This window comes from Erpetoichthys calabaricus, chromosome 10, assembly GCF_900747795.2.
Source record: "Erpetoichthys calabaricus chromosome 10, fErpCal1.3, whole genome shotgun sequence".
In the NCBI taxonomy this organism is placed as follows: Eukaryota; Metazoa; Chordata; class Cladistia; order Polypteriformes; family Polypteridae; genus Erpetoichthys; species Erpetoichthys calabaricus.
In genome coordinates this window covers 75,659,773-75,671,651 of record NC_041403.2, presented here as the reverse complement: position 1 = coordinate 75,671,651, position 11,879 = coordinate 75,659,773, and positions in this window count along the sequence as shown.

The following is an 11,879-nucleotide window of genomic DNA, read 5'->3' as shown; positions in this document are numbered from 1 at the left end:
TTTTGCTCTTTTTACGTGTATTATTTTAGACGTGTATTCATCACGCACACCTCTGACTGCAGTAAGTGCTCTAAATACGTTGCTAACTTTTCTCTCCCCCACTTGTTCCTTCCAGTTTAACAGAAGGAGCACAAAGGTGTGGCAGTAAGCATGGCTAAACCTGAAAGACTGGCTGAATCGCTTTTTTAAAAATTCTGGCACTATATCAACAAGCCAAACTGCACAATAGGAATACAGAAATTCCACAAATAATCAGGCACTCAGCGCTAAACCTCCCTGGCTGGAGGAGTCTCCCAGTTGTCACAGGACACCAAGGGATGGGGTATAGGTGTCACCTACAGCACCTGCCCGGTAAAAGAACTCGGTCAGGATGTCCCCAGAGGGAGTGCAGGCTGAGTGCCCTAAACATGCAAAAGTCAAATCAGAGAGTGCCTTGTCTGTTTTAGGCCAGGGGTGAAGTGACAGACAGCTGGGGTCACCACATCCTGACAGAAAGAAGGACAAGTGTTCTGTTCTTATTGTTTAAAAAATAAATAAATAAATGTGCTAAAAATACATAATCTCCCTTTGCTAAAATGTGAATCAAAGACTAAATGGTCCAGACATGGGAATAGTTCTGATGTCACGGCAGTTCAGGTTGGAAGCACTTCTGGGTCAGGCAGAAGTTCCTTAAAGTGGGGACGGCCTGTCCCTGCATCCCCACTGGTCACACCCATGGAACACAGCAGGGCTGTCTAACAGGACTGCAATTCCCAGCTTGCCCTGCAGGTATCCATACAGGCACCGTAGCCCAAGAAGACTGTCACCTATTGTATCAGGGAAGCACATAGTCCTTCTGTTAAACTGGCCTCCTGGCGGAGTAAGGACCCTTAAACAATCCTGGCTGGAATTCCAGCTCATGCCTGGTGACCATAACAGCCCCGCTAAGTATTGCATTAGGTTGCTGGTTACTTTTTAAAATAATCGGACTACTTTATGTGCGTTACTTTTAATGTGTTACCCTGCTGCTCCTGAGATTGCGCTGCTCAGCTTAGTATACTGTACATTCAGCTCATCAACATAAATGTAGTGATGTCTGAAGAATTGAGACAGGTCATTTCAGATCGCCCGGGTCTTTGCCTCTGGAGATGTATTTTGTGGACTCTTTTACTTGTGGCTGCTGAAAGCACAAGTGAAGCAAACACAGAAGCAGGCTGACAGAGTGCAATGGACATGCACAAAATCCTTAAGTGTAACCTGGTCACAGAGATTGCTCACGGAGATAACTGCGTGTGTTGACCCGGTTACTTTAACCAGAATTAGGGTTTACATGGCATTTGAGAAACTAGGTTTCTGTGACTACCTGGGTTATTGAAGCGCATGTGAAGGATGGCAAGCGTGGGCTGGTGACTTAGGGTTCCTTACCTGTTATGGAAGCCAAACAAATACTGGGGTAGGAACAAAGGCAGGACATTACCATCCTCAACCAAGAGATGGGCAGAAGGTGCCAATGACACAGCAGACATCCCAGAATGGCTCAAGTGAGGACCCCTGCCCTGCCGGGAGGCTATTATACCAGAGAAAGAGTTGGGGAGTATAAAATATAGGAAGTATTTCCTCTCCTGTGAAGCATGAGATGGCAACATCCCTGGAGGGCATGCTGGGATCTGTTGGACTCCGTGGGTACTGCCATGGGGTGCTGCAGGCACCTGTGAATCTTCTGCATGACCCCGGAAATGCTTCCAACGGACCACATCCTAACACCGGAAGTACTAAATTAAATGAGTTGTAGTCAGGAGGCAGAGGACAACACTTGTTTGGAGGAAGAGGAGTAGGTTAGAGAAGGAGGAAGACTTTCATTCTCATTGTGATGATGTGCTGTGTGGGATGATTCTAGAAGGGCCTGTAAAGGTACTGGAAAGAAGAAAAATGATTGCATTTGAACCCATGACTGTTGTCATGTTAGGGTTTGGGGTGCTGCTATGCCCCCTGGAGGTCACCGCATGTAAACACATTCAGTGACCAACCATAAAGAATTGCCATTCCATCACAGGGTCCGATGTGTACACACATACTGTAGGCCAGTTTGCACTCTCCTAGTGGGCCTACTTTTGGGGCAGACGACCAGCCAGACATGGGGAGAATGTGAAACGTGAACATTGACGAAATTCGGGTGTGGGTTCCTGTGGATGATGGATCCGTGAGGTGACACTGCTAACAACTGTGACCCTGCTGCCCAAATGTGTTTGTATTCCGGTGTTTTTTGGTGATGCAAGTGGCAACGTCACATTCATGAAAGGTACAGCAGAAGATACAGACTGTTGTATGGAAATCCTAAATGTAATCTGAAGGCCTTTGAGTGGTGGGCTGCAGGATGATTGATTATTTAATATCAGATTGAAAGCCTTACGTGCCACCAGTTTTATAAAACACTAGTGCTGCTGGATGGGCATTGACTGGACCTACTCTCTCCTGAACAGTGAGCTTTTGAGCAGATGCATGCGATTCACAGCTGCTAAATGCACTTGACCGAATGAGAACGTCACACCTCAAGCGTTCTTAACAGACAGCACACCACATTCTTTCTTCTTCTTCTGGACACACCCGATGAACACCTCAGGCCGGGGCTGCGCCTTTTGCGTCGAAGTAAACAGGCTGGGAGTGTCACATGTCAAGTGTCGTCACATTCCTACTGACATAAGTCGCTTCGACTTGGGCAGCACCCTCCCCTCATTCGATTGCCAGCTACGGGTCTTCTGTGTGGGCTCTGAATGTTCTTCCTGTGTCAATGGGAGAGCACAGACATGTGTGTATGGCACAGGGCAGGTGGTCATGTCCCTGCTTTCTGCCATTGCTGTCACTCTGGTAGGAAGGAGAATGTTAGTAAGGGAAGTACATTAATTAATCCATTCCTCTACTTCCTCCTATCTGCAAGTCAAAGGCCTACAGTCCTGTGTCAGCTTGTCACGTCTGTCTAATTTTGGATGAGTTTTCTTTGCTAGGGTCCTTATTTGAACTGTTTGCCCCACTTTAAAGATGCTAGACTGGTACACAAACACAGAAATGGCACCTTATTTTAAACAAATGGCGTGTGGCGGTTTACTGCAGGCAGGTAGTTAGCTGGGTACGATGACTGCTGTTATTAAAGTCACTGGGTCTGTTCCAAAGCCATTTTGTTGCACATTTTCCTGCACACGCCCTTTGTCACCTCCTGTTTGGCTCTGCAGAATCCCACGGGTCACAACTCCTTATTCTCTGAACCCATTGAATGCAGATTGAGCACTGTGGGGTCCAAGCCAAAGCTGGCAGCATCTTAGAAAACTGGCAGTGTGAGGCTTATTAAAATCTTAAGTATGCACAGCCATTTAAATACTTGCAAAATGTGTCATCACCGATTCCAAATTTAACCGACACTAGTTATGTAAGGGGAAGGAGGATTTAGAAATACAAGAGAACTACGGAAAGACAACTCCAAATGCCCTCCGATTATCATTAAATAAAACTGCGTAAGGCCTGTTAGACATTTACATCACTACTTTCTCAATCCCACTTAATCCAGTTCACTAAAATGGAGGGGCCAGGGCCAATCCCATCAGTCCACTGCAGGGTCCAATCACACACAAACTCAAACTCATATGGGCCCTGTTTGGGAACGTCAGCCCACCTACTGTACCCACACTGCTTTAGTGAAGTGGATGGGAATCATGAGGAGAACATGCAAGCGCCACACAGAGTGAGACTGGGCACACATTTGAGGGAGGTGGCAGCGCTACCCACTGTGCACACCACTTGATAGCAGAGCCACATGAAGGAAAGCAGGAAAGAACTGCACTACATTACTCATCCAGGCCAGGAGGCTGAGCGGCTTTGGTAAAGTTCTTTTAATTCTACAGCCTGCTAGTGGACGGCTGCCACATTGTACAGCTGTGGTCCAGGCTTCAGAAGAGGACTCTGGGAGATGCAGTTAACGGTCCAGCATTATATGGGTCAGGTAATATTATTTGGCTTTATCCAAAGTGACGTACAACATTTGAAGTAGAAATGGTAAAATTCCTTTTTTTGTTTTTTCCACTAGAACATTTGAAGGATTTGGAGGAGAACAGGCCATACAAGCAGCCCACCGAATCTCCACCAGTCCAATCCACTTAACTCTTCCAAATTTACACCAAGTTGAGTGTTGAAGGTCCCTCAAGTGCTGCTCTCTACTCAGTCACTTACTGGACATGTCTGTGGCTCTCTAATTACAGTCGCAGTACAGGCAGTCACACAGTGTCACTAGTGAGTTCTGAACACACAGCCAGTCCAAACCACACACTGCCTGCCAAGGTGTGACCTGGAGACGCGTCTTGACCATAGAGGAGGAAGCCACAGGGTGGAATAGGAAGTGCGGCTGCTAATGAAAGGGTCTGGAAGTAGAGTGGAAGTCAGGCTTTGTCGTTGGACGCAGGGTACAAAGAGTAACCAACACCTATGCATGAATCCCTCCTCATACTCATTCCATCTGTTCAGTCCACTTGTGTATTTTTAATTCCGCAATAAATTATATAATAAATTGTTCATCCTTTGGACTCACATGGTGTCTTTTTGGGTATGGGAATCACTCAAGAGCGTTCCCTGCTGGTCACAATTAGTGACTATTACAATGTAACTGCTGAACCTCATACTACCGGACGGGTGGCACAGCAGTGTGGGCTGACTGAAGTTCAAGTGCCAGCCTTGTCCAATGGCTTCTACTTCATGGGCAGCCCATCCAAGGTCAGCTCCTGCCTTGAACCAATGAGTGATCACACAGAAAATACAAGAGGATGAAAGAGTGTGGACCACATCACCAGATGCACTCAGTCCAATACAGGGGCACAGAAAGCCCATTAAGTTGAAAAACAAAAAAGAGAGATTAATTGTTAACTAGCCGATGCCAACCATAGCATACGGCGGTGTAAGAATTGAAACGGAAAATGGTGAGAAAGGAATTCAGAAATCAAGAAGAAATAAATACTTCTTGAAAGACACAGTTGTGCATAGGTGTTTTGGTGGAGAAGACAGATAATGGGTCGAAAGATCTAACCCTAGAAAAAGCCATGTACAACTGACCGTGGCTAAAGACTGGTACCAGGTCTGTGCTCTGGTCTTTGAGTATCAGACAGTGCATGTAGAATTTCCGGCCAAGCAGGATTACATGTGAAAGTGATAAATAAATCAGGCTTTCCAAATTTACGTACTATGGCCATAGCACCCTGATAGTTTTGTTGCATGTATCTTGGACTTCCTGGAAATGTGGACGGTAATATGATCATTTTGCCTACACGTACGTTGTTATTTTCAGCGTTTGCTTGCAGTGCATCTGATAGTCCTTTGTATTATTCCACGTGCAGATCTTGTTGATGTATTCTGAGATAGTTGAGACACGCGCCCTCTGTTTTAACATACGCATCTACGACATACTATTGGAATAGTTTGCCGCTGGAGTGCAAAATACTAAATGTATTCCTCATTGCTAATCTGTACGCGTAAAATTGGCATTGAGTAAGCCTTATTCGCTTGGTGGTTCTTTAATCGGGAACATGTTGTAAATCTTTGTGCCAGCCAATGTCTCCATAAGGGAATAAAAGTGGGTAAACCATAGGATCGCAATTCATATTGAGTGTGGAAATCTGATTACTGGAGTTGCCTATGGGATAGATGCAAATGTCCCTTTCAGCAGGCGGTTAGCCATCTTCTCCGACGAATATCGCTGCAACATCGGTGTGACATGTTTGGGCATTGTATCGTCATAAATCCTGTCTAGGGTTTTCCTTGAAAACCATTCATACAGATGCTGTTGGATTGGACTGAGCGATTTTATGCATGTGTTTGTATGATTTAGCGAAGGGGTTGATGGTTCTGAGCATGGAATCTAGCTGGAGAAGTACATTTTCGCTGCATGCAGAGTTTGCTTTATTTTGTAAGCATACTTCAGTAGCTTGCGCTGTGTCAAAAACATACAACTGTTCATATCCTGGAGAGGTAGAAGTGTTAGTGTATAGTGGAGAGATTTGGTGATAAATTTGCCCATGTATTTTAAAACAGTATGGTCCGTGGCCAGGAGGTTGAGTTATCTGTGCACCCATGGAAGCAAACGCTAGAGAACAGTTGTATTCTTGAATGTGTTCACGATAATTTTTAGCTTCTGATGTTTGCTGTGTAAGAAGCTGTTGTAAAGACACAGGTGGCTCCCGCAAAGGTGTTAAAAGCTACTTTACTGTTGTGGCAGCACTTCGAGTACTTATTGGATGTATTACGCTCAGCAGGCCAGTATAGTGCATGACAGTGTTTACACTGCTGGTCTGGAGTCCCAGTGTTGTACTCTTGGACAGGAAGACAGGAATTAGGTGAAGAAGTACCTGTGGTAACGGGAACAGGATTGTGTGTATGTCTGCTGAGACTGCGTTGGTTTGGAAACGTTGCTTTGCAGATGTCACATTGCAAGAGTTGTGGATGAGTTTTGTTGTGTTTAGTCAGACAATCCTGTGTAGTGAACTTCTTATTGCATTTCTGGCACTCATATAGTTGTTGGGAAGAATGCCTTTTCTTGTGTTTAGCAAGTGTGGTTCATGTTTGAAAAGTTTTGTTGCAGGAATCGCACTGGAAGAATGTGTTACTGGAGTGGGAGTCAGGTAATTTTTCAGCTGAGTAAATTTTTGTGTTTGTGAAGATAGTTCTGCGTTGTGAAACGTTTTGTGCAAGTGTGACACTGCAGCATGGGGAAGGGTTTGGAAGAGGACGAATAGGAATCGAGAAATGCCGTGTCGGCTGCATGTGGGCGGGACCGGTTTTGAAGTGGAAGCAGGACGAACCAGAAGAGAAATACATATAAGAGATAGCCAGGACATGACAAGATTTGGAGAGCAGGAAGACAATGTGAAAAAGCAGAGCAAAAACCCTGGAAAAATGCTGGGGCTTAAAGTGTTATTAACTGTTCGATTGAATCTAAAAAATCAGAAGCGGGTTTTTATGTTCGAGTCTTTTAGTTTTTCTCTTTGACTTGGGTGGATGTTGAATCTTGTTTTGTTTTTTTTTTCTTTGACAATTCTATTTTTCTTTTATTTTCTCTGGACAGATTTTGAAGTAAATTGTTTCATCTGTTATGTTATTATTATTTATTTGAGTAAGTACTATGTCATTGTAATGTTCTACTTTTTGAAAACAAAATTAAAATGACCATAAAAGACAAATTGTCAAACCAGGAACAAAATTAAAAAAATCGGTAGTAAACGATTCATACGAAGAGCGTCTTTACCAAACTAGAAAAACTGGAGCTCTAACAAAACTGTTGTTTTGCTGTTGCTTTTGTTATTTGTGAATTATTTCTCATACATTTACTGTAATTATGTATTTTCTGTCAATGTTGTTCGATTTATTTACTATGTAGTTTGTATGTGTATGGTGATGTAAAATAAGTCTTGTAAAAAGTAAATGTTCAAACTCATATCATTGAACAATGAATTTAAATATACTAGGGGGCTTCACCCTCTGCTCGCTTTGCTCGCCAACCCCTGGGCCGGTGCTACGTGCTAGCCACTTTGCGTTTCTACCTCTAGACAGTGTTAACAGTTGTAGATATTCTTTGGGATATTGTAAGTTGATGTTTGCATCTTCTGCACAATCACCACCAGCTGTTTCAGCATAGTCTATTGATACACATTTAACCAATCTGCGGTGTAACCGATTGATAATTTTTGCGTTAATTCGTTTAACTTCATCGATTCTCAGTGCTAGAATTGCCCGTGTACTCATTTCTTCAGTTGATAACCCTTTGGGGTGAAATTCTTCAATAAGATTTGGACATAATAAGTCTTATTCTTTGTGTTACACGTTTGTCTTTGATATTAACACACAAATACTTTTTAAAATTTCACTTTCACTTTAAAACTTCAGTAAAAACAATATTTGGAATTAACTTTTCTTCAATATTGCTTTGAATTTTGATTCTGTGTTTGGACTTACATAGTGACAACACAACGTATAACTGCCCGTGAGTGAATATCGTTTCTTTCTCTTTAATAAATAAACCGACTTTTTCAAATGTTTGTCCCTGTGATTTGTTAATTGTCATAGCAAAAGCTATATTAACGGGAAACTGTAAACGTTTTAATACAAATGGCATATCAAGATCTCCTTTGGTGTCTAATATTATTTGTAGAATATGTACTACATTAACTTTCTTGTCGCCTGTTAAAATTTTACATGTTAGAATTGTTCGACCAATTTTGAATACAACTAATCTTGTCCCATTGCATAGCCCATCACTCATACATAAATTATGCAATAACATTACAATACATCCTTCTTTCGGCCAGTGGAATACTGGACGGCGTTAACGGTGACTTGAAAAAAATCTCTTAGAAATAGTCTCGTCTCATCTCACGATATCTGTGTTTTAACTCATGATGTGCTGCTTTGTGCGAACCACCACAAAGGGGTAATGAAACCACAGTGAACTCCTTTGTCTGTTGATGTTTATTATTAACAGAGTGTAAAGTTAAAATAGAAAACATGTGATTGCTCATACTCTGCCAGTACAACTCCTGCTATCACAGTTAACACTGGGAGAGGCTCACACTGATGACATAGCATTACACAGACAAAGAAAGAATTGGAGAAGCTGTTAAAGATACGGCACCCATTCAAGCAACAGTAATAGCGAAACAAACTAATAAAAAAAAAAATTCACAAAAAAAAAAATAATAGTCAATCTACACAATGTGCTAAGAATGATGATAAAAATGATATAAAGCAAACAATATGACTTATTGTACAGTACCACTGTATACATACGGTCGGGTTTGAATAAAATACCAGTCCGCCATACGTCCAGATGGACTCGCAACAGGTCCTTCAGAAATGGATCTGGTCTTAAGTTGATGACTACCATTGTAAGAATATATTGTCACATAGGCACATCTGAGGATGCCCCTCAGACAATTTAGAATCGCCAATGCACCTAACCTGCATGTCTTTGGACTGTGGGAGAAAACCGGAGCACCCGGAGGAAACCCACACAGACACGGGGAGAACATGCAAACTCCACACAGGGAGTACCCGGGAAGCGAACCTGGGTCTCCTAACTGCGAGACAGCAGCACTACCCACTGCGCCACCGTGCTGCCCTAGACATTTATTTCAACTCTAAATCTCATCTCAAACAGACTGAAATGCTGAAATAAGCAATCATTTTATCTGTTGAAATCTTTATTTGACATTTTGTGATATTCATTTAACTGATATTTGTGCAAACTGCTAGGAATTAACTTAAAGTGTGAATCTTTATCGATCTGAACCTTTATATTTTGCTTAATCTCTTTGGAACGTGCCATACTAAGTTTGTTTATCAGCCGGGTGTAATTATTATCAGAATAGACGATTAACTCAAGAGACAGTCTGCTTTAAGATGACTGATTGTTTAAGTAACCATTGTTAAGTCTACATGAAGAGAGCCCTTTAAAGTTCTGGGATGCTTGCTGCACAAACACAAGAAGAGCAGGAGAGTGAAGATCGTCTCCCAGACAAGACGTCTGCATTCCCAAAGAAACTGACAAGATGAAGACCTCGCCTGACTGAACAAACATCTGCAGCAGATCCACTCCTAGACTTCACAAGACTCATAGTCAGCCCCGTACAAGTATCTTTCAATAAGATGCAGTTGAAGTATGTTTACTACTTTTGGTGTTACTGTGTTTTATTGTTTTTGTTTTACAGTTGTGTTCATTTTATTCTATGTGATTGGGTCAAGGTATGGTGTGGGTGACTGCCACATTCCCACAGGGGTTAGCAGCCGAGAAGAGAGGTCTTCAGTAGAGAGAGGCGCGGTGAGTGGGCACCTGCGCTGGCGATTGGCACAGGGGTCTGAAGATGTCTGCTTGTGCCGAGCTTGGAAGTCTCTGTGCTTTAGCAGCTGTCCACGGGCAGGTAAGGCGCTATAAAGTAGCTTTAGTACAGGTACATCTCCACGATAAAACACTAGATATGACATTCTTATATTTTGTGGAGCAGGACCACCCTCACTTCACTTTCGCCAGGACTCCTCCTGACTTTAAGGGCCGGCTGGGAAGCGATTTCCTTTGCGGCTGCTCATTGAATTTACTTTGGCGTGTTTTGTGTGAATTGTTATTTCTTTGCTTACTTCTGTTTTTTGGATTTCGATTTCTGGAGTGTATTGGGGATTGCTGGCTTTAGGGTGACTCCTTTTGGCCATTCTGAGCATTTTCTTCTGTTTATGTTTTGAATAAATTCTGATATTTTATAAAGATTCTTGTGCGCCTTGTCTCAATGCAAGCCAGAGTTGTACACTTATCTCTCTTTCACGAGACATTTTTGAGATACCTAAAACTCTCGTTATTTTTGATCTTTAAGAGACCATTCCCATTTTGCAGTCTGGACAGGCCTAGAGCCTCCCATTTGCCTAGAGTCAAGCTTGCCTATTTTGGGGCAGGTCAGGAGGATTCTGGCCTGTAATTGTGGGTCTTTTTGAAGGCCTTACACATTTTGCAGTGTCTGAATATTTACTCCAAAACTTTGACGTCGGGTAATGCAGGGCGCAATCTCTTATAGCTGATGACATCATGGGTCATGTGTCTTTCAGTTCCCAATAGGGTCGTATTTACTGACAATGCAGCAACACCCGTACATCTGTGCATAACACTGCAATGCTCAAACAAGAAAACTAAACAGTGGTGCACAGATGTCACCTAAATAACATTACAATAAATAAACAGCAAAACAGAATGTAGGTAATACGTGCAAAAAATAGGAAAAGCAAATTCCCACATGAGAAACCCCATAAGAGCGCTGTTCTTCACTTGACTTGTTACGGGTACAGCCGCAAGCCCAGAAGGTGGAGAGAACCTCCAGCACACATTATGATAAAGAGCAGAACATCGACTCAACTTACCAAGCAGCTTCATGACCACACACCGCCCATTGTCATTTGGGTGCCTCCACTCCACAGCCGCAACGCCGGCTCTGACATGTAACCTAAAATGCCCCCGTTTGAGCTGCAGATCCCAAGGCTGGAACAATCGTCATTTGTTTTATTCCAATAACCAGATAGGTGAGCTCCTGTCACAGCGCAACTGCTCTGCATGCCTAGTCTGTCTGGTTCAAATTCCATGCCCAGTCACATGCACACCCCGTAGGTGTGTGTCACGTTCTGAACTGACTCTGCATGAGTGGGCGTCAAGGCCAGTGTGGGTTCCTGCGTGAAAATGTTATGTGGGTCGGATGTGAAATGACGTTTGACATTTTCAACAAGAACTGAAGTCACAAGTAGAGAAAGTAGAATACAAAGACATCTCGCACTGTGGCCTCCTAAGATGAAAAAAGGGCTTGGAGGGGCAGGTGGCATTCAAAAGATGCATTGGTATCACGATTCAGCAATAAGATGACCGCTTGGATTATGTAAAATTCAACATACAAGTGCCAGAAATCAATCAACATGAATTAATAAATATACTGACATGCTAAATCTCAGCATGTTTGATTTCTCCAGATGTTTCTTTGCAGAATGTGATTATATTGCCTAACCTGGAAAGGTTAAAGAAAAAAAGCTGCCATCACAAGGGATCAACTTCATTTTGGAGTGAATCCCCCATAAAGTTTAAAAATACAAACTTAACACACACAAAAGGACATTTTAAAACTGCCTAATTCAGTTTTGGGGCATTCAGGTCTTCACTTTGTCTGAGCCATGTGCTTCATTATCACAACTCAAATGGACATTGTGATATGTATTTATTTTACGTTTGTCTAGATGTCATACAGGACTAAGGCCATCATGCTATCATTTTGGCACTTTGAACACTGACATCACGTGTCACTGTGATATGAGGTGAGTGGCACTGAACAGAAAACACATTCAGACTTGGG